This window comes from Cupressus sempervirens, chromosome 10 (assembly GCF_028749045.1).
Source record: "Cupressus sempervirens isolate cs-2001-9-10 chromosome 10, ASM2874904v1, whole genome shotgun sequence".
Classification (NCBI taxonomy): Eukaryota; Viridiplantae; Streptophyta; class Pinopsida; order Cupressales; family Cupressaceae; genus Cupressus; species Cupressus sempervirens.
In genome coordinates, this window is record NC_143127.1 from 305,717,733 (window position 1) to 305,745,076 (window position 27,344).

General features: G+C 34.1%; 1 pseudogene; it reads left to right on the forward strand.

The window, feature by feature from the left end:
* Positions 1 to 24,408: 24,408 nt before the first annotated feature.
* On the forward strand, positions 24,409 to 26,988 carry LOC149533848 (laccase-4-like; annotated as a pseudogene).
* The last annotated feature ends 356 nt before the right edge of the window (positions 26,989 to 27,344 follow it).

Consider the following 27,344-nt stretch of genomic DNA (forward strand, 5'->3'; position numbering starts at 1 on the left):
TCCCTCTTCCACACTCATTCTCCCTCATAAATCTATTTTACCCTTCACTTTTACCATCCCCTTATGACTCTTATCACAAGGCTATGGATTTGAAGAAGCACAGTCCATATGCTCCCCTTTCCTTGCATCGTAGCCCTCCCTCATCCTTCTACTTTCCTTGCATCTTGGCCCTCCATCATCATAGCCTCAACCTATAAATGAAACTCTCTCCCCTCACAATTCATAACCAACTCTCATGCAAACTTATAATGTCCCTTTGAACAAAAATTCATCAAAACTCACCCTTACCATGCAGGAATCCATACTCACCCCATGCACCATGTTTTACCCCTTTGAAGGATCCTATTCATTGAAGGCTTGAATCACATTTTAGCATACATCCCCATTGTTGGAAACATCTACACAAGCAAGGAGGCTTGTTGGGTGCTCTCCCTTCGATTGCACTCCTTTTGCACTTCCTTTCTTCTAATTTATATGTGAGTTTCATTGTTTCGTTTGTCAATGTTATAAAAAAAATTTAATGTTTGTATGCTAACTTCCATAGCTCTATAGTAGAATCTAGTGGTGCCAAAATTTCTTCCATTCCTTTAGGGCTTCACCACCCTAAAGATGGCAAGCATAAGCAGATTTCACCATGAACTCTCTAGAGGGGGTAAGTTTCCATATCAAAGAATCCTCAAATGGGACAAAGGGGATACAATAATCATGTAACATCTCCTAAAGCTCTTCAAATAGCCTTGTTCTTGGATGTCCTGATTATAAAGTTTTTTCAATCTATGCTCAAGGTCAATATAGTTGCAAACCAAAGTACCATGGAGCATGGTACATGACTCTCTTAGAGGTTGGAACTTGGTATTCATGAGGGGGGCATTGTGTAACCAGTGATCATCCTGGAAATCAACATTGTTCCCACTCCCCACCACCCAATGAGCTCCCTTCTTTAGAATTTTCTATGTTTTCCTAATATTGTTTCAAAAAATTTAACTTGGGGGAGGTGCCATAGTCCAAAAATGTTGGTGCAATGCTTCACCACTAAGATACTTAGCCTTGATAGTGCTACACTAGCTACTCTAGGAGCACAACAATTTGCAACCAATCTTATCCAGGAGGGCATTATTCAAATGCACAATTCTTCTAATCTTTAACCCCCCCATTTACTTAGGTTGGAAAACTTTCTCCCAGTTGACAAAATAATGTTGTTTGTGCATGTGTGTATATGAATATCTCTCTCTCTCTCTCTCTCTCTCTCTCTCTCTCTCTCTCTCTCTCTCTCTCTCTCTCTCTCTCTCTCTCTCTCTCTCTCTCTCTCTCTCTCTCTCTGTGTAATGGGCACCCCTGGATGTCGCAAAAAACTAAACCAATTTGCTGAAAGGAATTTTGTCAAACAGTTTGCATTCAACCTCTTATTTCTCCGTTTAATGTTTTAAACCCCTTATAACTCCAGAAATCAAACATTTTTTTTTTTTTTTGTGTTTTGTGCATGGAATTGGTATCATACAACATAAACAAGAAAGAAACTACAATAATATGCAAAGTGGAAATGAACGGCTGCTAATAAAATATTATTTTCAGAATTCATAAAACCAAATACATGGCAGATTTATCAACTCACTAATTACTTTAGCAGTATTGACATAATACTCCAGCCCATGCTTTCGAACTTGCTGCTACAGTGCTTTGTCCTTCAATTAGTCCACTACCTTTGTAATATCATTCCCTCAAAGTGGCATAAGCATCAGAAAAGTAGTGAAGAAGATATGAGAAAAATACCAAATCTTCCTATAGCTGGAAATGCAACTAAATTGCCTGATAATGAAGCCAATAACAAAGAATTACAAAGGCCAAACTCCAAGGGAATGACGTCTAGAATGTTACAAGAGAGGATAGACATCCTCAAATTCCAAGAACGGAGCTGCAACTCACACACCAATTTCTTCTCATATTCAACCTCGCTAATGAAGCCACAAATGCTTCCTTTTATTCTATTTCCAAGGGTCCGCTCAACTCATATGGCTAATGTGGGATAAAAGATGTGTAGTATATAAAACATATATTAAAATACCCCTTATGTCTCCCTTGGGTACACATCCCCATAAAATAAATATTAAAGTAACACTTTAATATTTTACAATTAAATTAGACATTACTTTAATAAAACTTCGGGCATTAAAATGTATTAGCAATCAGACTCTGAATAATGTGAGTGATAGCTCATCGGAAAGCTCTAACCGAGGAGTATCAAATCCAATCACCAAAATTGACCTGCACTGTGTCTTTTTGACTTACTAAAAATAGTAAGTATGCCTGAAATTGAGTAAATCAACTTCGTTTTGGCCCAAACTTGAAATGACTAGGCCAAAACACTCCAGGATCCCATTAAACCCTTCGTTAGCCCTCAAGACCATGTAGAACAAGGATAATGCACACACACTTGGTCAACTGCTAAAATGGGGACATTACAGTCTGCCCCCCTTGAAATTGCTTGTAGTCAAGCAATCTTAGTCTAGCCCACTGAATAAACTGCTCACTCTCCCATGTAGAATCTTCCTCCGGTAGGTCTCTCCATCTGACCAAATACTCCTTCACTATCCTGTTTCTAAGCTTCCTCTCTCTGGTGTCTAGGATAGCCTTGGGTACTAACACAAGCTTCCCCTCCTCATCCAAAGGGGGTAAATCTGCAGAAGGCACTACATTTTGACCAATGGCTTTCTTAAGCCTAGACACATGAAACACATTGTGCACTCGATTGCCCTCTGGAAGCTCAAGCTCATAGGTGACTTTGCCCACTTTGCGAATCACCCTGTAGGGACCATAAAATCTAGGTTTCAACTTTTCAGCTCCGCTCTTCTTGAGAAATGACTATCTATATGGTTGTAGCCTCAAGTAAACCATATCCCCTACCTCGAAGCTATGCTCTATTCGGTGCTGATCAACATACAATTTTTTTTGATTCTGAACCTGTTGTATATTTTCTTTGAGAACTTTCAGGATGTCCTGACTATCCTGCAATAAGTTTTTGGCTTTGGGCACTCTACTGTCCCCCAAAACTAAATCCATGAAGCTAGGTGCTTCATAACCATAGAGTGCCATGAAAGGATTCATCTTGATGGACATACGATAAATTGTGTTATAACAATACTCTCCCATATGCAACCATCTGATCCAAGCCTTTTGTTGTGCAGTTACATAGTTCCTCAAATATCCTTCCACCAATTTATTCACAATCTCTGTTTGCCCATCTATTTGTGGATGATAACTAGTGCTAGGTGTAAGATCTGTACCACACAACCTAAACAACTCTTGCCAAAAAAACACTCATAAACTTACTATCCCGGTCACTGACAATGAATCTGGGTAGCCCATGTAACCTGAATATCTCTCTAAAGAAAAGATCTGCCACCTGTGCTGCTGTGTAAGTGGACAAAATAGCAAAGAAGTGAGCAAACTTTGTCAAGCAGTCCACCACCACATAGATGCAATCTCTTCCCTGCACTCATGGTAAACTAGTGATGAAGTCCATCAAAATACTTTACCATTTCCTATCAGGAATGGGCAAGGGCTGTAATAAACCTGCATTAAATGTGTTCTCTCCCTTATTCTATTGACAAACCACACACTCCCTGACATACCTCTGAACATCATCCTTGAGCCCTTTCCATGAAAATCACTCTCAAATTTTCCTGTACGTCTTGAAGACCCCCGGATGTCCAATTGTGGGTGCATCATGAAATGCCTTTAGTATCGCCTCTCTCAAATGTGATGATGAAATCAAATAAACCCTATCTTGAACTTTGATCAATCCATCTATCACCTCATAGTGATCATCCTGTATGGTACCTGAAATCAATCCAAAAGCCCAAGTATCTCGAACATACTCTGCTATAATCTGATCTCTCCAATCTCCTGAAATCTATGCCAGAGCACATAAGTGAGGTCTCCAAGATAAGGCATCAGACACCACATTTTTCTTACCTTTGACAAACTCTATGTCAAAGTCATAAGCCTGCAATTTAGTCACCCATTTTTGTTGCCGGTCATTAAGATCACGCTGGCTCATGAAGTATTTAATACTGTTGTGATTAGTCTTGATCACAAAATGTCCACCTACCAAATATGATCAAAATTTGGCCAATGCATGCATTATGACCAACATCTCCTGGTCATAGACAGAATAACTCTTCTCAACTCCTCAAAGCTTCCTACTCTCGAATGTAATGGGATGCTTCTCCTGCATCAATACTACTCCAATCCCATCACCTGATGCATCACAATGAAGCTCAAAAGGCTTCGTGAAATTTGATAGAGCTAGAACTGGACATGAAGACATTACCTACTTGAAATGCTCAAAACACCTCTGTGTTGCCCCTATCCACACGAAGGCTCCTTTCCTGGTAAGATTTGTTAAGGGTGTAGCAATTTGTGAGAATCCCTTAACAAACCTCCTATAAAAACCACATAAACCAAAGAATCCCTTAAGCTGTGTAAGGTTTGTGGGAGTAGGCCACTCTACAATAGCTCTAATCTTTTTGAGATCAACCCAAACGCCATCTGCACTAATGATATGCCCGAGTTAAAGGAGCTTAGCCATGCCAAACTCACATTTAGATTCCTTGACATACAATGACTCTCTCTCCAAAATAGATAACACCTCCTCCAGATGATGTAAGTGCTCCTCCCAAGTCTTATTGAAGACCAAGATGTCATCAAAGAAGATCAAGGCAAATCTCCTCAGCTGCTTCCTGAATACCTGGTTCATACAACTTTGAAATGTAGCGGGTGCATTGGTTAGACCAAATGGCATAGCCATGAACTCAGAGTGGCCATAGTGACATCGAAAAGCTTTTTTCTTGATGTCCTTTACTCTCATCCTGATCTGATGGTATCCAAATTGCAAATCAATTTTGGTGAAGAAGCATGCCCCATGCAACTCATCAATAAGCTCATCAATCCTAGGAATGGGATACCTATTTTTAATTATTTTCTTATTCAGTGCCTTGTAATCGATGCACATGTGCATTATCTCATCCTTCTTCTTTACCAATACTACTACTGAAGCAAAGGGGCTCTTACTAGGCCTGATATGCCCCATCTCCAACAAATCCTTAATCACTTTCTCTATCTCATCCTTGTGTTTCTTAGGATGACGATAGGGAGTAATCATAACCGGTTTGGCTCCCTCCTCGAGCTCAATAACATGTTCCATCCCTTTGTCAGGAGGAACCCCATGAGGAATATCGCTAAATACTTTAGCGTGTCTATCAAGTATCTTCTAGATATCTGGTGGATGACTCTTTTCTTGTGGCTTTGGTGAAGTTGGCATAATGTAGCACTCTGCCGCCCACTCTATGTCATCATGATGAAAAAGTCTCTACATTCTCCTCAAGGACACTACTCTGCAACCTCCATTTGAAAGACCTCTAAGTACCATAGTTTTTCCCTCATGTTGGAATCTCATCTTCAATTTCGCTAGGTTGAGTGTGAACTCCACTAGTGAAGCCATCCATGTCATGCCGAGGATGACATCATAATCTCCCATGTCCACAACATAGAACTCATCCTTCAACTCATAGCCATCTCCAAACCTGATGTGAAGATTAGATATCTTCTGAGTGCATAATAATTTATCACCGTTAGCCACCATGATTCTAAACCCATCATGCTCCTCTATTTGTAACCCTCTCCTGGCTACCAACTATGCATCTATGAAGTTATGTGTAGCCCCAGTGTCAATAAGAGATATCACTTTCTGCCCCTGGATAGTACCCCTAACCTTAAATGTGATTGCCTTTTGGTCCCCTGTCAAGCATGCCAACGATCTATCATCCTTAGGAATGCTTCTCTCCTCTATAGTGTTACCCTCATCTGAATCAGAGTGTTGACCCCCCCCCCCCTCTGACTCTGAATCTTCTACTAAAAAATACTCCATTTGATTTTCCTTAGCCTTGAGAGAACATTTATGAGATAAGTCCCAAGGCTCTCTATAATGGAAGCACAGCTTCTTCTTTCGAAGTTCATTCAAAGTTTCATTGTCTAGTCCTTTTGATCCTTCTTTGGGTTTGCTATACTCTTTCTAAAACAGTTTTTTGTCTTTGTCCTTGCGTTAGGAAGAATCTGTTGAATGGTTTTTTCCTTTGTATATCGAAGGGGCTAAATCTTGTGCCTTTTTAGTTGCTTCAGCTAAGGTGAGTGGATCATGTCCCTTCACCCAACCTCGTAATGGATCAGCAAGACCATCACAAAATAACACCACCAATATCCTAGGAGAGATATCAGTAACAAGTACAGACAAGCGCTAAAACTCGACAATGTAAGCATCCACAGAACCTGACTGTTTTAATTATGCTAGTTCCTTGACATGTAACTCGGGATCCCTAGTGTCAAATCTCTCAATCAATGTTTCGGTGAATTCCTCATAGGATGTAATCTGATTATGCCCCAAAGTCACCATGTCATGATGCCACCACTCATATGCAACGCCATCCAAGTGCATAGCCCCATACTTGATAGCCTCCTCCTCAGGCATAGAATTTAGCTGCAAGTATGTATCTACAATCTGCACCCAAGCTCGTGCAGTCATCTTCCTTGAAGCATCATAATATGGTAAGGAAATTTTTCCAACTTTCTTTCTCAACTAAAAGTTTTGATTCCTCCCTCCTGCTCTAGGCATGTGTCTCATCCTCAAGTCCATATAATCTTTGAGGGAAATATCTACCTAAACTCCAGTCCACTAGCCTCCCAGTCCCTCCTGAACTGATCCTGTAACTCAGTAATCTGTAGTTCATTTACTGGTTGAACCGTATCTCTAGGTGGGAAGGTGGGTAGAAGAAGTCTCGAGCTCGCAGTCCGCGCTGGGCGTGCAACGTGTCTAAAGTTATCAGCCTCATTCCCATTGTTGCCATGTCCATTATTACCATTATGTTATTCTCAGGACCATTTTTGTTGCCTTGGCCTCCATGGTTATTGTTTCCCCCATTGTTATTTTTTCCCTCATTGTTATTGTTTATGTTGTTGGCATCACCTAGATTAATATTGACACCCATCTGTCTAGCCATGAGCTACAACATCATGTCCATTTGCCTATTCTGCTCTTGCTGCATACGCTGCCCCTGCTCTAATGTATCCAGTAATTGTCTGAACATTACGTCCCCCTGATCTGGACCAGCATTCCCGCCTCTGCCTAATCCTGTATTCCTGTCATCTCAACCACCCATATTGTTGTCTTGATCAAACAATATCTCCTCTATGTCTGTATGGCTAGATTCAATGTCCCCCTGCACGGATGTACTAGACCGTTTGCTTTGCAAGTCTGAAATCCTATATTTTCTTGCTATGGTATCGCAAAAATTATAAGGCCCCTGTCGCATGCTCAAACATAAATTCTTAGCCTATGTTTTTTTTTTTTTCTGATTTTATTGTTTTGACATTTCATCAAACATTTTTCCCTCTATCCGACTATTCCAATTTCCCTATAAGACCTCCATAGGATGGAAAGACTTATAGCTCTGATACCACTATAATGGACACCCAAGAATGCCCAAAAGCTGAACCAACTACTAAAATTATATTAATTCTAAAAATGCTGCAATCAAGTACAAAGAGATGTATTCCAAAGGCCAAACTCTAAGGGAATGACGTCTAGAATGTTACAACAGAGAATGAACATCCCCTATTGCCAAAAAAGAGTGTGATTCACACATCCAAGCTCTTATCAAATGCAAGTTATAATCATCCGATACAATAATCCAACATTACTCTCTCTCTCTCTCTCTCTCTCTCTCTCATGTGTGTGAGTGTGTGTGTGCATGCATGCATATATATAGATATAGATATATATACATGCATACATATATATACACATATACATATATACACACATATATGTATATGTGTGTGTATATATATGTATGTGTGTGTACATATACATCTATACATATATACACATATATATATACATGCATACATGTATGTATGTATGTATGTATGTATGTATGTATGTATGTATATATATATATATATATATATATATATATATATATATATATATATGCACATACATATGTATATATGTATATGTATTTATGTGTATACATACATACATGCATACATATACATACATTTGTGTGTGTGAAAAGAGAAATAAAAAGAGAGAAACAATATGAGATAAATGAGTGGATTAGGGAATAGAAAGTTCATTATCTCAATACATGGTAATCAACAGGTTATTATTACTCATATAATGTGTAATGACATGTCTATTAGAGGAGGATCACCTTCCAATGTATAACATATTATGTGAAACAAAGGTTGAGAGTGAAAAAATTGCAAATGCACTAAAGGAGGAGTCCACAAAAAGTGGAGTGTGATAGATTAATAGCACCACCTAAAGTGGAAATGCTCCAAAAAATTCCTATGTTGTCCCAAGTAAGAACTATTCTCAATGATGTATGGAAAATGCTCTTAATAATGTATGATAATAATAAAAAACTATATGAGGGAAAAGTTCCCCCAATAGAGAGAAGAGTGAAGATCATAAATCCCTTTCCATTGTATAATATCTTATAATCCCCTTGAAAGAGGGTCTAGTATGATGACCAATACTCATCCATAGGAAGAAAATAGAGCAAGTATTCCATGATTAATATTAAGGTATGACAAGAAAAACTATAACTAATTTGGATAGGTTTTATTCTCACTAAGCTCTTATTAGAATGTGGTAAAGTCTTTAAATATGTAACCTCTTCTCTCACTAGAAATCAAAAGAATTTTTTAATTTCTTCTCTATAAATGGTGATAAGAACCTCTTCATTTTAATCTTAAATATATTTGCAATATATATTATAATGATTAATGTACTCCATAATTAATTTCTCATAGTTTAGAATAATGTGAAATCCAACCACTTTGAGTAAACCACTTTTCATTAATATTTGGGTGATGGGAGGCCTATTGAGTCGCTTCAATACCAAAATTCCCTCGAATTTACATGGCCCAACTTTGTGTCCCCAATTTTACATAAAAACCTTTCTAGCCAATTAAAAAATATATAAGTTGTCTATGTGTCATAAAAATTTCAATTGCTTTAATTATATAGCTCAACTAAAATTTCTAGAGACAATAATTAATGATATGGTGAACTTAATAGTATTTGATTGTTAGTTATCTTAGATGCAATTTTATGATGCCCTAGTTTTGTGTTCTTTTACGAATTTAATTCATAGAATGATCATAGAAAAGGCTTTTATAAAGATTCTAATAAAGGAAAATTAATCAACTAAACTAGAATGTCATTAATTATTTTCTTTTCAGAATTAATTCCCTTCATGTCAAAACATGTCCCCACCTTTTTAATTTCTCATCCTTCAATTGCATTATGAAATGCCAACTATGAATGAAAGTACCTTGTATTATATCTTTTCTTATCACTTTATTATGTGTTGGCTTTAAGACTCTAATGGTTCTTCTAGAATTTATGTCTCTTTCTTCCTTCTCTTTTATTCATTTGAGAAGTTTAATACCCCTCTAACCCTAACCAATAATTGGTGGTACTAGGAATTTTAATTAGCATATTAGGATTAATGAAGATAAGTTTTCTTCTAACTGTTTTGCCCTAGTTTTTGTGCTTTATGAATTAGCTTGGAAATGACATTTACATACATAATGTTGGAAATATAAGAGGAGTAACTAAGAGAGGAGGGGTAAATCAATTACCACAAAAACAAATCCAAGATCTCTTAAGATGCCAATATAATTTAAAAGCCAATACTCTGCTAAAACTAAAATACTATTGTAACTTGGTTAGCATAGAAACACTTAGTCTACACTAAGAATTACTGTCACTCGAACACTAAAATAATCACTTCTTAATATTTTTAGTGTGTTTAACCTTAATTAACTTAGTTTCAAAATCATAAAGCAAATAACATGAACACAAGAGACACCAAGATTTAACGTGGAAACCCAATTTGAGAAAACCACCAATTGCAATAGGTTAATATTTTTCATTCTTTTAAAGTGAGCCTTATTGGGAGCCAACCCTATTAAAGGTTATAAAACACATTGTTAGGTGTGACCCTATTAAAGGATTTAGTTCACCCTATTAGGAGTGGCCTTGTTAGAGGTCTTTAGACACTTCAATCTAGAAATGCCACCTTGTTAGAGGATTTGAAAAATAGCTGTTAGGATAACTTTGTTAGGATATTTGATTCACTACTACAATTATTAGAGAGTAACAATGACTTGACCTGATTGTTGATGCAACTATCTTTCTTAATTTTAGATCTCTATTCTAGCTTGGACTCTAGATCCTCCTTGAATCGAATGTTATTTTTAGTTCGGTCAACTCAAATACTCTGATATCCTTCCAATTCACTTTCTTGATTTATCTTTTCAATCTTGTGCTTTTTCACAATTCAATCCTCGACTTGACCTTATATTTTTATATTTTAACTTGTTAATTTAGCTTGAATACACTTTCAAACAAATAAAATTCATCCCATTAGTTGATTAAAACTAATCAACAAAACTATTAGATCCAATATATTGATGTAGAAAAATCCTTCGTTAACTTACCCAACTTAGTCAACACTAACTCATAAAAGACTTTCCTTTAGAATTCCTTTGGTAACCAAGTGAGCTCAGTTAACACTAGTTCTATGACAACTTCCTTTGGTAACTGAGTTAATTTGGTTAATACTAGTTATGTGCTATCATCTTTGCAATGCTCAGTATACCTAGGAAAGTTCCTTCAATACATAAGTGAGCTCGACTAACACTGATTGCTTTGTAAAAGACTTGACATTTGTGTTACATCAGCGACAATATACAATTGAATTATTCTATTCAATAATCTCCTGCTTTGGCATTGATGGTAACACAACATGTCATGATAGAAATAAATTTTAGAGCAAAAAATAGAAGGATAATATCCTTATTTTCATTATGATTATCATCCATGAGAACTCCCTCTATTAGTGTTAACTCTCTCTGAGATCAATCTCTCTGATTTCTTTGACTGCAATTTCTCCCTCTAACAACAAACTCTCATCTTTAATAGCTAACTCAAAATTTATGAATTTTGATATGACAAAATCTTCCTCTTTATTTATACAAAAATTTCTCTTATATGAAAAACACTCCCTCTTTCATATCTCATGCCAAAGAAAACAATCAATATAGTTTCCATGTACCCTGATATACTTATTCATATGAAATCTACTCTATTAATACTGCATGAACTTGTCTAATCTTCAAAATGTTTGGCTAATGCATCACTAAAATATGATTAGTGAGCTTCATATAGGAGAATGACCCCTAGCTTACCTCTTAGATACAAAAATGCATCCTTAGACAATGACTTGGCGAACATGTTTGCAATCTATTCTTTTATATTCACATATTCCAATCTCACCTCGTTGTCTTGCACCAATTCTCTCAAGAAATGATATTTTATTATAATGTGCTTGGTCTTGGTATGAATCACTTGATTCTTGGATATATTGATTGCACTAATGTTATCAAAAAGATAACAACTAGGTCTTTGATCTCCTCCTTCATACCTAACAATAGTTGTTTGAACTACACAATGTTGGAACAATTAACTACTATTGCAATATATTCTAGATTTCTTGTAGATTGAGAGATACAGTTTTGCTGCTTGCTTGTCCAAGATACTAGCCTCTTTACAAGAAAAAATTGTCCATCACTAGTTCTCTTCTTGTCATCAACACTTCCTTCCCAATCAGCATCAGTGAATGCTTTCAATTCAAATTTTCCTCCTTTCTTACACCAAAAACCATAATCTTTAGTATCTTTTAGATATCTCATGATGCTTTTAATTTCCATCATATGATTTTCTTTAGGATTAGTAGAGAATCTAGCCACCATACCAACTACTAATGCAATATCAAGTCTTGTGTGCACTACATACTAAAGTTTTCCAATTGAGTTATATTCTACCTCCTTAGAATCATCATTTTCGAAAAGCATATGTCCAATAGACATAGGTGTTCCAACTGATCTAGAATCCTCCATTCCAAATTTCTTCAATATTTCCTTGATGTATTTTGATTGATAAATGTAGATAACATCCTTCATCCATTGAATTTTCAAGCCAAAAAATAATTTATTCTCTCCAAACATTGACATTTAAAATTCTTCACTCATCTCCATACAAAAAAAAAATTGCACAAGTCATCATTTCCAATAAATAATGTATCATCCACAAAGATTTTTGCCCACACTATCTTGTTGTTTGGTCCTTCTTTGATGTATAGGTTATTGCTATCATTAGTCCTTTTAAAACCAATATTTATGAGATAATTATGTAATCTTTCATACCAAGCTCAGGCTTTGTGTAATCTACAAACCATGTCCATTTTTCTAAGATCAATAAAACCTTCTAGTTTCTCAATGTAGACTTCCTCTTCTGAGATTCCATTCAAAAATGTTGATTTCATATTTATCTAATATACTTTGAATCCTTTGTGTGTTGCATATGCAAGTAGTGTTCTAACACCTTCTAGTCTAGCAACACAAACAAAAGTCTCTCCATAATCAATACCTTCTTCTTGAGCATAACCCTTGCATACTAACCTTGCCTTGTTTCTAGAAACTTCTCCATTCTCATTCAACATAATTCTAAATACCCATTTTATCCATATTACATTCTTGTCCTTAGGTCTAGGAACAATAGTCCAAGTTTTGTTTCTTTCAATTTGATCAATCTCTTCATTCATTGCCTCAATCCAACTTTCATTTTCTAATGCATCTCTAATAGTCCTAGGTTCAAACTTAGTAAGAAAACATGTACCTTTTAGTTCGGTCCTTGTCATTATGTCTTCTTACTACTCTCCAATGATTTTCTTGAGTGTATGACGCCTTCTGACATATCTACGAAGTCTAGGTTTGTTCTTTTTTAATTCACTTGGTTCACCATGATCTTTTAAATCAAGCTCGAGTCTCGCTATCTATGACTCAGTTTGCATTGGCTAAAACTTGAGTCCTTCTAACTGTGACTTGAGTCCTTCTAACTATGACTCGAGTTGTCCTGGCTATAACTTGGATTGAACTAGGGATTTTAGGGACTTGGGTGGTGAGAACTATTGATTTTCTTGAACTTCAAGTAAAGTATATAGGCTCAAAATTTATTTATTTTTCAAGTTCTTTTTTTCTTTTTTCTTCACCCTCTTCTACAAATTCATCAATCTTTGCATGTGTCCTTTCTATCAATTTATGAGTCAATAGATTCAAATATGTGTATGCTTTTCTCTTATTGGAGTATCCCAAGAATATGCATTCATCACTCTTCACATCACATTTTTATTTTCTTAACTCCTCTAGGATATAACATTTGCTTCCAAATACTTTGAAATAAAAAACATTAGGTTTATAGCCATACCATTATTCATAAGGTGTTTGATCTAAGTCATTCTTTACTAGAACTTAGTTCAAGGTATGAACTATTGTGTTGATTACTTCCTTCTAGTATTTGATAGAAACATTCTTCTCTATCATTAGTATCCTTGCACAATCCATAATTGACCTATTCCTTCTCTTAGCTATTTCATTCTACTGAGTGTACTAGGTGTGCAGATACCTATCTTTTGATTCATCTTTTATTGCAAAATTCATTGAATTCATTTGAGATGAACTCACCTTCTCTATCTAACGTTAGACATTTTAGTTTCTTTCTTGTTTCTCAACTCTTTCTACATACCATTTGAACTTTTGAAAACCTTTTGATTTATCCTTAAAATACATAACTTTCAGCATCCTAGATTAATCATCAACAAACAAAATAAAGTACTTATCTCCAAAGTAGCTTTGTATGCCAATAGGTCCACAAAGTTCTATATGAACAAACTCCAAGACTTCTTTAGAATGATAATTCTTACTTTTAAAACTTGTATTTCCCATCTTTCCAATTTGACAATTTATGTACATGTCCATATGAGCTTTCTTTAGGCTTGGAATGCCTCTAACCCTTTTATTCTTGATTATGTTGACCAGATTATAAAAATTCACTTAACACAACCTTTTATGCCATACCCAATTTTCTTCTACTTGATCTATGAAACATGACTTTTCAATTACATATAGGTAGAATAGATTACCTCTTGTTTGATTGTTAGTCCCAACTAGATTTCCTTTTTCATCTAGTAGCTTGGCTTTCCTATTCATGAATTCTACCATAAATTCAATATTATTTAATTTTGCCACATTGAGTAGATTATGTTTCAATCCTTCAACCCAATAGGCATTATCACATCTAACATCATTGGTTGGTGTAGTACAACCTTTTCCTCTCACATAACAAGGTTCATCATTTCCAAATCTGACACTCCCACCATCATAGTGTTCGAAGTGCTTAAATTTAGATTTATCACTAGTCATGTGGTGGGAGAAACCACTATTGATGATCCACGTATCATTCTTACTAACATGAGAGATGAGGGTCATCTTATCATTTGCAACATTTGATTCATCCTTAACAATAATGTAAACCATTTCATCTTCATCACTACTATCAAAATATTTAGCCATGTGACAAGATTTCCTACCTTTATCCTTGTCATCTATGTAGCTTTTAAAATATTTCTTTCCTTTGTACTTGTCATGCTTCTTTTCTTCTTTTCCTTCTTTTTTTTGGACACCTTGCAACAATGTGACCAACTTCTTCACAAGAAAAATAGATCACATGAATTTCTCCTTTGTACTTCCCTTTGCCTTTGAGAAATCTTCTTGCAACTAATGCTTCAATGACTTCAAGATCATCATGAAAACTATCTTCATCATCATTGATAGACTTCTCACTTTTAGATTTTGTAGCTTTCTTCTTGAGTGGTAGCTTGGCTTGAAATGAAAATTCAAGGTTACTAGAGTTAGGAACATACTTATCAAAGTTATCTAACTCAAATGGTTTCAACCTTCCCACTAGTACATCCAAAGCCATATCATTATTAGGATCACATCTCATTTCCTAAATAGCTGACACTTTAATTGCATAAGTAGGAAGAAGAGTTATGAGTACCTTGCTAACCATTATTATATCATCAATTTTCTCACCCAAGGCTATGATTTCACTAATAATAGCTTTGATTATTTCACTGTACTATGCAATGTTCTCATTTTCTTTCATCTTTGTTTGATCAAATTAAATTCTAAGACTTCCTACCTTATCTCTCCTTACATTGTGATCACCTTCATAGATATTTCTTAGCTTGTTCCATATTTCATGAGTAGTAGCATAGTCTTTGACTTCATCACATTCAGCATAATTGAGAGTAGAAGCAATGCCAATCATCATTATGTTATGTTTCTTCGTTTCCACAATCTGATCCACAGTCAAAGTTCTAGTAGGTACCACATATTTTTCCTCTAGATATTTCAAACCTGAGTCACCAATGGTTGTCAAATGGATCTTCATGGGTTCCTTCCATGCTTAGAAGGTATCTCTAGTCAGTTTAGGAATCTTGCTTCTGTAAGACATCTTGATCTTTAGCTTAGGTCCTTGAAACCGTCTTTACAAGAACCAAAAGCTCTGATACTAATTGTTTGAAATATAAGAGGAGTAATTGAGAGGGGAGGGGTGAATCGGCTAGCAAAAAAAAATCCAAGATCTCTTAATATGCCAATATAATTAAAAAATTGTACTCTATTGAAACTAAAATAATATTGTAACTCGGTTAACACAGGAACACTCGGTTTAGACTAAGAATTACTATCACTCTATAAAATCTTAAATAATCACTTCTCAAGATGTTTAATGTGTTTAACCTTAACTAAATTAGTCATAGAATCATAAAAAAAATAACATGAACATGAGAGGCACCAAGATTTAATGTGGAAACCCAATTTGTGAAAACCACCAATTGTAACTAGATATTGTTTTTCACTCTTTTGAAGTGAACCCTGTTGGGAGCCAACCATGTTAAAGGTTACAAAACACACTATTAGGTGTTACCCTATTAAAAGAATTAGTTCACCATGTTAGGAGTGGCCTTGTTAGAGGTCTTTAGATAGTTCAATCTAGAAATGCCACCTTGTTAGAGGATTTGACAAATAGTTGTTAGGCTAACTCTGTGAGGAGATTCGATTCACTTGTATAATTACTAGAGAGTAACATTGAATTGACTTGATTGCTGATGCAATTGTCTTTATTGATATCAAATATTTTTTCTGGCTTGAATACTTGATCCTCCTTGATTAGAATGTTCTTTGCATCTCACTCAACTTAGATACTCTAATATCCTTTGAATTCACTTCCTTGATTGATCTTTTCAATCCCATGCTTCTTCACAGTTAAATTCTCAACTTGAGCTTATATTTATATATTTTACCTTGTCAAGTCAGCTTGAATAAACTTTCAAAAAAATGAAATTCATCCCATGAGTCAGCTAGAACTAACCAACAAAATTGTTAGATCCAATATATTGATGTAGAAAATCCATTCATTACCTGACCCAACTCAGTCAACACTAACTTAGAAAAGATTTTTGATCTGACTTCCTTTGGTAAATGAGTGATCTTGGTTAGAACTAGTTCCATTCCAACTTCCTTTAGTAATGAAGTTAACTTGGTTAATATTGGTTATGTGTTGTTATCTTTGGAATGCTCGGCATACATGTGAAACTTTCTTCAACATCTGAGTGAGCTCGACTGACCCTTATTGCTTGGTAAGAGAATTGACATTTGTGTTACATCAAAGACAACATACAATTGAATGATTATATTCAACACATATACCCATAGTAATAAGAAAATTGTGCACTATACGATTATGTTCAAATATATTAATGGAGTTTTCAATATTATGTAGCACTAGAATATCCTATAGTAACCCTTTACCTACTTGATAACCTTCTAAATCAATGGGCGTATCTAATATAAGATATAGAGTCTTGTTTAATTTGATTGGGACCAATTAAATGATGATAAAACTGATATATTTTTAATTTGTACCATAGTTATTAGATGGTTATGAGGTTTTCTCTTTTTTGTTATCTTGTTCGTAGAAACCCTAGGGACCTTGGTAAACTTTTGAAAATTGTGATGGCCTTGTGTAGCCCATTTTTATCTAAACTTCTTGTTTCACTATGTTATTAGTTTTCTTTAATTGTTTTTTAGATACACTTCTTCAATTCATTTTTTTGATAGAGGAAAAAGTGGTTTCTCTACTCTTGTTTCAATGTGCTAGATGTTGTTAATATGTTATTAATATCCTAGTTTTCTACTATACCGAGAGTAAATACCATCTTGATTCTTATCTATTTTAAAAACATATATGTCAAGAAATACTAAAAACCTAAATATGCATGGACTTAAAAAAAGGCATACTAGATGGCCTCAAATGGATCTCTTATGCTAGAAGGAGGCACAACCAATGGTAAAACTAGTTATTATATTTTCTTGTATGGTAATTGATAAAAGATGTTTAAGTTATCGAGGAAAGAATTGGGGTTTTGGAATAAATAAAAATGCAATCCAGAATGAGTTAACAAGAGGATTTCAACTAAGAATAAATGACTACCTATTGTCTTTGTTATGGTGGACTGCATCTCTGTTGTTGGGGACTCCTAACAAAATGATATGGTAAAGTGTCTATAAAAGATGCAAAGGAAGCTATAACGTGAAAAAGAAAATTAACACAAGTTAAAAACACAAAGTGGTTGAAAAATAATATATAACTAAAAAATACATGTACTCATATCCAAAGACATATATGTAACATACAGGGTAAACTTTAAGAAAGCCACCTCCAAAAAAAGATATAAAATATTGGCGAATATTTCATTATTTTGAAAAAACAAAATTATTTATATTGGCGAAACTCTCAATTTTTTATTCTAAATATGATTAATTTTGGCGATTATTTTTTAATCATAATTTTTTTTGTATAAAATATTGACGAATCTCAATAATAATAGGAAGTTCATTAATCACAATGGAATATTACAAATCAAAATTGAACATTTTTTTACCTTGTGGAATGTTATGAGAATCGTTACATATACTTTAAATCAATAGTGAATAATAAATATTGGTGATATATCCCTAAATTAACTAATAATTATGACAATTATTGGTCAGTTCAATTTAATTTCTCCAATAATATATTATATTTAGGTTACTCAAATCTATTCATGTAATGAATATTGTGGCGAATATTTGAGTTTAAATTTTACAATAAAATAAATTATTGAGCGATTTTAAATATTCTAGAATTGAATTTTATAAAACTATGGCGATTTAGTTTGTATCAAATCTTAAATTATTAGCCAAAATACTAGTCAAACAATTCTAAAATTAGCCAATTTACGAATATTAGCCACTAAATTATACCCTAGTAACATATATTTTTTTAAATGCAAACTAAAGCCTCATATGGATCTCCTATATTGGTAGGAGGCACAACAAATTATCAATTAGTTGTAATGTTTTCATATATGGTAAGTGATAAAAGATGTTATTTTCATAGAGGGAAGAATTAGAACTTTCTAATGAATGTGAATACAATCCAAAATGAGTTCACAAGAAGGGTTCACCTAAGAATAGATGCATACTTCTTGTTTTTTTGTGTTGGACCTCCTCCTTGACATTGTGAACTCCTAACAAAATGGAATGGTAAAGCATCTATGGGATGTCACAAAAAAACCAATAATAGGTCAAAGATGATTCAGACAAGTAAATAAGACAAAGTGGTCAAGAAACACTATTAAAATGAAAATGCATGTTCTTATATTTAAATGCATATATGTAGCATATATAGAAATGATGCATACCAAAGCCTCATATGGTTTTCTTGTACAATTAGGAGGCATCATTGCTAGTGAAACTACTATGACTATTTCCTATATAGAAAATTATAACATATTGCTTAGTCATAGAGGAAGGTTAAGATCATTAATGATCTAATGTGATGTAATAAGGATAAGAATTCTGAGATATTTTTGAACAAAAAAAAATGCAATCAAAATTTAATATGAAAATCTTACCTCTTTATACTCCTATATATCAGTGACATTAGGTGCATCCATTAGTTCTCTTAAAACTCATTATTTTTTTGTATATAGAAAAAAATTCGGGTGCATTCACCAATATATACATATGCATATTTAATCATAGTAAATTTCAAAAAATCAACTTAAGATATATTGACTAACCTCTTAGACTCTAGGTGAGCTAGAGAAATTCTTCTTTCATCGTAGTGTCCTAGAGTTAGGTAGGGAACCCTAATAGAAATGAAAGTAAAATAACATAAATGACTGATATTGTGTGGGTTTAATTAAACTTGAAAATAAGAGTTGTGAAAAATATGATACCACAAAGAAAAACTATATCTTCAAACCAACATATTACTTTATTATTATACAAATATTTTAAAATCTTTACCTTGGGTGTCAGATATACCCATGTATGTCTTGTTGAATGAATACTTTGTGGTTTGATCACATTTATTAATGCATCCTACACTTCAATTACTCATGTATCAATTTAATTTTAACTCTAAATGAACTTTATTTACTTTTATCATATTTAGGTGATAAATTGATAACATGTCAAAATTCAAATAAACAAACATGCATCTTATATGTCAAATGAACCATCATCATGCCATTTTATATGAGGTCCACATCCTCAACAATTAATGCATCACATATACTTCTATAATGTGTATACAAATGGCATAAGGAATCAATTTAGTATCAACCCTAATACATAGACACTAGTAACTAGTTCATAGATGCTCAATGAATTGGGCTAAGCCAAATGGAAAATCTAATGATGGTAGAGGTGGCATACTTGTTGATTCATCCTCTTGAGGGACTAACTATGTTCCATTCTCAATAATGGCATTAGTCAATGACATAGTTGCATCAAGACTCTACAAATTTATAGACTCCTTCATAAAAAATGAGATTGTAACATGAGCCATGGTTTTCCTAGTAATATGTCTCCTATTATTTTGTTGTACCACCCTATGGACCCTAGGTCTATCCTATATAAAGCCTCACCCTCTACCCTAGAACTATCATATGTAAAAAAAATCAACTTTTCATTCAGGATTATTCATTGTGTTGCTTCTTTAAAAAATATAAATGAACCTCCAAATTATTACAAGGTGGTTGGTCAAAGACCATATACCACCTACCCTAAAATCCTACTCTCTTCCAAGCATGAACAAACCAATGTATAGAAAACCAATTACTAGTTTCATCTAGGGTGTTATTTGTACTTGGATTGGTGAAAAGACAACATATCTCACCTTTAAGTATCCCCTTCTTTTTCACATGGTCATAAGAAAACACATCCACATAAAATTTATATCATTTATCCCTCCAAAAATTTCATATTTTAACCTCCCTAGATACCCCAATCATACTATCAACAATTATTTCTAGGGTTGTGGTGAGAGATGAGGGGAGCGGAAGATTAGAGGACCTCAACATATTTACTAATATGGAGATTTTGGAAATATTTTGTTGTGGGTAATTTAAAAGATCCTCTTCTATGGCATCAACATGACCTATTAGAAGATAAAACGAATTTGGGTTTAGTTTTGTATCATGATAAGGGTTAAATATTGTTGTGGGGCAACATCCCAAGGATTTCCTTGCTATGTATAAAGGAGTCTTTTGTGTCTTTTTTGTGGTCGGTGATTATTTTCAAAATTTAAAATGAAATTGATAAAAGCTTAAATTAATTCAACCATCTCTAATTTTAAATTTAATTAAAATTTAATAAAAATAATAAAACCAAATCCTTACTTTTTTGGAAATGTGGCATGGTTGGAAATTGACGAGAATAAAAAATACGTTAAGTTTCAATTGGAATGTGCTCAATTTATGTTGTTTTACTTTCCTCCAATGTTAATGTTATGTGGAGAAAAGAAGTGACATTAGAAGGTCAAGAATTTTATTTAAATGCTTGTTCTAGAAAACTCTAATACATTTTAAAGAACTTTACCTTCAGCAAAGAATCAACTTTTTGTAACCTAAATTTATTGAATTTTAATAATGAAATCGAATATGAAAAATCAATATTTTTTTACATTTCTCCATTGGTTTTACACACATCTTAGTGTTCTTACCATTGCACATTATTAAACTTATATTATCAAAAAGTTAAAATTTGATTGATTAAGACTAAAAATACAAGGTCATAGACTATTTAACAAAACATCTTCCCAATAATGCTTACCTATTTTATGAAATATTTTCAAGATTAAATAGATCAAATTTTAAGTAATAGTTAGATATTTTTGTAGTGGATGATATAGCACTAAATTTTGTCCTCATTAGCTTCACATATTGTAATTTTAATAATAAGTACACATTAAAACTCATATTTAATTTTAATTTTAAAAATAATTATAAATTTATTATATATGTCTGAATAGCTTCTTGATTTAGCTATGAATTTATTGACATCATTTTTTTTTATCATGCTCTATGATTCATCATAGAGATGAGAAAGATTGAAATGAGAATAGGAAGAATGTAGAAAAATAAGGTCTCTAAGAAGAAGAGTTGGGAAGAAGTGAATTAGGGGTATGGTGACCAAGATAATAGAAAAGTGAAAGAAAAGAATACTTAAAGTGAAGCATAATGAGGCAAAATAAAAAGCTTAGAAAGATAATAATTCAAACAAACAAGAAAAAAAGATAAAAGATACATGCTAGAAAAGAACCAAACAACAAAAATGCGAGAAAAAACCTAAAGGATTAAAGACTAAAATATGGAAGGAAAAATAAAAATAACAAAACATAATGATATGAAACTATAGTACTATGAAAAAAATGAAGCCAAGAATATAGTGAGTAAAGTGGTAAGAAGCACTAAAAAGGTTATATTAAATAAGAAAAAGAGAAAATACAAGAAAATACCATTTTCTTATCATTAAAGAGAGCTCCCAACTGCCCCTTAAAAAAGTGAAGACTTAAAATTAGACCCATACCTATTCCTTGAGCATTACATTGAAAATATTGAAACAAACATTGACAAAATAATACTACACATATGAGGAAGCTCCCTTACACTCAAAAATAACTTGACAATACAACTAATAGAGTATCATAGACCCATCCTCGTATTATAGTTTGAGATCAAAAAATTGTGACATGCTCGATAATCACAATATTGAGTAGAAAAGAAGCACACTCCCAACAAGATGGAGATGCAAGAAGATGAGATAAAATGAAAATAAAAAGTGTTTCTAGAGAAGTATACCAACCATAATAACAAGATAAGTTGAGCATTTTGTGACTGATTGCATGACACACTATATCTTACTCGATGCACCAGGTGTTTTACCTAGTCTTCAAAGGTATATGTATAACTAGGGAAAATTTTAATGGGGGGTCTTGAGAAAGTTTATGAAGCATATCCAATCTGTAGATACCTTGGAAATAATCCATCACCATATGTATTGTATAACTAGTGCTCTGTTTTGTTGAATCTTCAATATTTATAAGGGCATCATCATCATGTTTGAACACCAAATGAAACTTTATAGCACAAAAAATCAGCCAAACAACTGTACTAGAAACAATATTAGAGAAAAATTGTACAAGGTACCAAATGGAAAAGTAATCGCACTACAACAATTTTTTAAAAGCTTTCTCAATCTTATGAGGTTAAAATATAAGATTCACTAAATAAGTTTTGGCTATGTCTTCCACCATAGCATGGTCTTGTAGAAGTTACATAAAGGTTGTTAGAAATCTAGGTGCTATTAATTTAAAATATTTTTTGAAACCCAATTCGTGTCAAGTATCATAATGGTGGCCTGTTAAAGAGTCTACTAATTTATTCTTTATTGAGATGAGCCTTTTCCTTTATTTTCCCAATTATTTCTAGCCATTGTTGCTCTATTTTGTATTACCTGAAATGTGGAAGAATAAACAAGGAAAAGAAATAAAAAAAAATTTATGTCTAGAGCGAGTGAAACTAAATTGGAAAAAAAAAAAAAAAACCTTATATATCAACCAATACGACCTCTATTTGATTACCAATTAGGAAAATGCTTTAGAAAACTACACCAATTGAGAACTATACTAAAGGTATTAAATAGTGAGAACAATAGAGTATACTATGAAGGGTCATGCAATTAAGATGGTCATAACAAAAGCTAAGTGAAAAAGATTGCAACATCCATCCAATAACTGCAAAATTGCCACACAACAAGTCCAGCTAGGATTCCTAACATCCACGAGCTTTAGTGAGCTATCAATTTCTTTATTGTCAAGGGAAAAGTACATAGATGGTTTCCTAATAGTTCTAGCATACATCCCACATGAAAACTTTGAACAAGAAATGATAGAAACTAAAAATCAAAAGATATCTATCATTGAGACAAGATAGGTGGTCTAAAAGCACACATATTAAAAAAGGAGTAGTCTAAGGGATACTATAAGGAAATATATTATAAAATAACAAAAAGCCAGCATTTGATTTTTGAAAACTATAAGGGGTACATTAATGTGACAAAACCATTCATGTTATTCTAAAAATAATAAAGCCAATACTCTTACAAAATTGAATCAAATGAAAACAAAATATATAATTTAATACATATATACATAAATAAGATTTTAAAAAATTAAAAAATTTAATTCACTTTATTTAAAGTTTTCACATTTGTTCTAACTTCTCTTTATTAATTGATTTATACAATTTCATTTTCTCAGCTTGTGTATGGAACAATTCTAGCATTACGTATGAACTTCGAATCCTTTGTTTATTAGTCTTGATGGTAAATGTTTTCAAAGGGGATACATTTCAATGTACATTAGCAATTAGGATTTCTGAAAATGGATATGCTACCATGTAATGGTGGAACATGGTTTAACTTTCTTAGAAATACAATTCTCAGTCTCCCACATGGGTAAGCGAACTTGTTTTAAGGATAGCCGATAACAGTCTATTTTGACCACTCTGGATTGAATGGATGTGAAGAAAATTTCCAATAAGAAGAATATGAGCATTGGTTGGTATACCGACATAGATTTATTGTACATAGTATTTTAATGATGATGGGTTCAACGGGCAAAAGTTTTACTTGGTTGCCACTCCAGATATAAAACCCCACCATATCTCCATACAAAACAAATGTCACGAAGAGTACATGTGAATTGTCATGGAAAGTCAAGAAAATGCTATAAGATAATACGGTTCCTAACAATAAATTCAAATAGAGAAATGAACGTGTTAAAATATCGGTATTGCCTACCAGCCCACCCAACAAAAGCGAAAGGACCTCACACCTTATCTAAACCTTGTATCTATATATACAACCGGAAATAAACAGATTAGTATATGTAAGGCCAGAAATAATTTGGCACGTAGTTTGTGTGCAAAAGTTAAGATCAGAACCTAAGAGAGGCCGAGAGATAACTATTTTACGATTCTGGCAATGAAGAACTTTCATGGCAGCCTCCTGCTGCCGCCTTTTGCATTGTGGTTTACTGTGCAATTTGTATCAGCGAAACATACCGTGATTACACGGCGCTACAAATTCAACGTGGGTTCAAAATTTCTATGGAATGAGTTGAAAGTATTGGAAACAATTGAACTTTTTTATTCTTTATTATTATTATTATTATTGCTTCATTCCTGGTCAGAATATTAAAGCCATGATTTGTTCTTTTCTCTAAATACCTACAGATCCAAATGACGAATGTGACCCGCCTTTGCACAACGAAAGCTCTCTTGACTGTGAACGGGCAGTACCCGGGGCCTGCAATAGTTGCTCGAGAAGGAGATCGCGTGGTTGTGAATGTAACAAATAATGTTCAAAACAACGTTAGCATACATTGGTATTTCTTCTGTTGATCCCGCTGCTCACTTATTTGCTTCATAAACATAATATAATATTGTTTCTATCTCTCCTAATGAATTGCTCAGGCATGGAATTCGGTAGCTTAGATCTGGATGGGCGGATGGTCCTGCTTATGTCACTCAGTGTCCACTTCAAACTGGGAAAAGCTACGTGTACAAATATATAGTGAAAAGGCAGAGAGGAACATTGTGGTGGCATGCCCACATCTCGTGGTTGCGAGCAAGCTTACATGGGCCCATTATCATGATATCATCTACCCCAAAAAGAATGCTTCTTACCCATTCCCTCCCCCACACCAGGAAGTGCCCATTGTTTTTGCTATGCCCTTTCAGTATTCGTAGACAATATGGTGTCATTGTACATAACTTTATTTCTCTATTGTCTAGATTTAATTGGTTATAAGAACATCAACTTTGCTATTACATCAGATGTCTTCAACGGAAAAACTGTCTTTTGGATTGCAAATTGTAGGGGAGTGGTGGAATGCGGACACTGAGACTGTTATCAATCAGGCAATGCAAAGTGGTGCGCAAGCGAATGTGTCAGATGCATATACCATGAATGGACTCCCTGGGCTTATGTACAACTGCTCTGCCGACGGTGAGTACAGCCAGTTAAAAATGGATGAAACATAAAGAGACCAATGTTCATTTGTTTAAATGTGAGTGTAACAAATATAATGTTTACTCATGTGCAATGCAGATACATTCAGGCTCAGAGTGATCCCTTGTAAAACATACCTACTTCGTTAGTTAATGCTACGCTTAACAGTGACTTGTTCTTCACAATTGCCAATCATACATCGACCGTACTAGAAGCGGACGCTATGTATGTCAAGCCATTTCAAACCAGCGTTATTCTGATCACTCCTGGTCAGACTACCAACGTCCTCTTGACGGCCATGTCTCAGCCACCCAATGCGACATTCCTCGTGTTTGCAGGCCCTTTTGCTACGGGAACACCAGCTTTTGATAAGTCAACCAGTGCTGGAGTTGTAGAGTATGTCTCCAATGTCAATTCCTCCTCTCTTCCCATGATGAAGCCTACGCTTCCAGCCCCGAATGATACCTCTTTTGCCGCCAACTTCAGCCAAAAGATGAGAAGCTTAGGCAATCGAAAATTTCCAGCGGCATCTGTTCCTCAGAAGGTGGATAAACAGTTCTTCTTCACAGTTGGGTTGGGGCTGAACCCGTGCCCACAAGGACAAACATGTCAAGGTCCCAATGGTACCAAGTTTGCAGCCTCCATTAACAACATTTCCTTCATTCTTCCCTCCACCGCTCTTCTTCGGTTGGAGTTTAGAATACCACTTTCCCTGACAATCCGCCATTTCCTTTCAACTACACAGGCACGCCGCCTAACAACACACGGACCCTCAATAACACGAGGGTCGAAGTGCTTTCCTTTAACACCAATGTGCAACTAGTTCTGCAGGACACCAGCATTGTGACATTCGAGAGCCATCCTCTGCATCTGCACGGCTTCAACTTCTTCATCGTGGGTATGGGTACTGGAAACTACAATGCGAGCACTGACCTGCTAACTTTAATCTCGTGGATCCTCCCGAGAGAAACACGGTTGGAGTTCCCAGTGGAGGTTGGGTGGCCCTTAGATTCCTAGCCGACAATCCAGGTATGATGCTGTGTGTCAAATTTGTTGGTCTATATTTCATGAATAGTAATTTACACAAATCCATCTCTTTATCTGAATAGACTATATATTGTAATTTACACAAATCCATCTCTCTATCTGAATAGACTAGATATTGCATCTACATATTACTATCATTAAGTAATACTAACTTCAATCACTTATTTAATTCAAAAGATAATGTGCATGTTTGGTTTCATGTAAACATATTTAACCGATTGAGTTTAATAACAAGAGTATGGTTTATGCATTGTCATCTCGAGCCCGGCATGGGTTGTTTTGAATGGAAATGGTGGTAGATCTGAATCTCTTCTTCCTTCACCCAAAGATCTTCCCTCTGTTGATCTCTTGACTTACGTCTTTAAATTCACGGTGCAACATGTGCTTAGTTTTCTAAATTTCGCTATTTCCATTTTTGTGCTTGTTCAACATGGTGGCCAAAGAAGAAAGAGACTATTTATGTCTCTTTTCTATAATGCTAGAAAGAAGAATGTGTATTAGTGTAACAGCAGTTTAAGACGTGCATTCTGTAATAAGGGCACCTTTTTTCAAACAATTTTTTTTTATAATGAAAATGTTAGTATGGGTTTCCAGTTTACAATATACTTTCTAATGTCATGAAGAAGAGTTATATGAATCTTTGTACTATTATGAAGGTATTATTTTTCATGTCTTAATATATTGATTAATGGTATTTGTTTTAATTTATACTTTTAAAATTTTCAAATAAGATTTTGATATATATATATATTTGAAAAATAAATATAAAGGTTGATTATGATTTAATCATATTTATAAAGTATTTAGTCTTTTATTTATTAAATTAAAATAAATATTAAATAAAGAGGTCAAGCTTA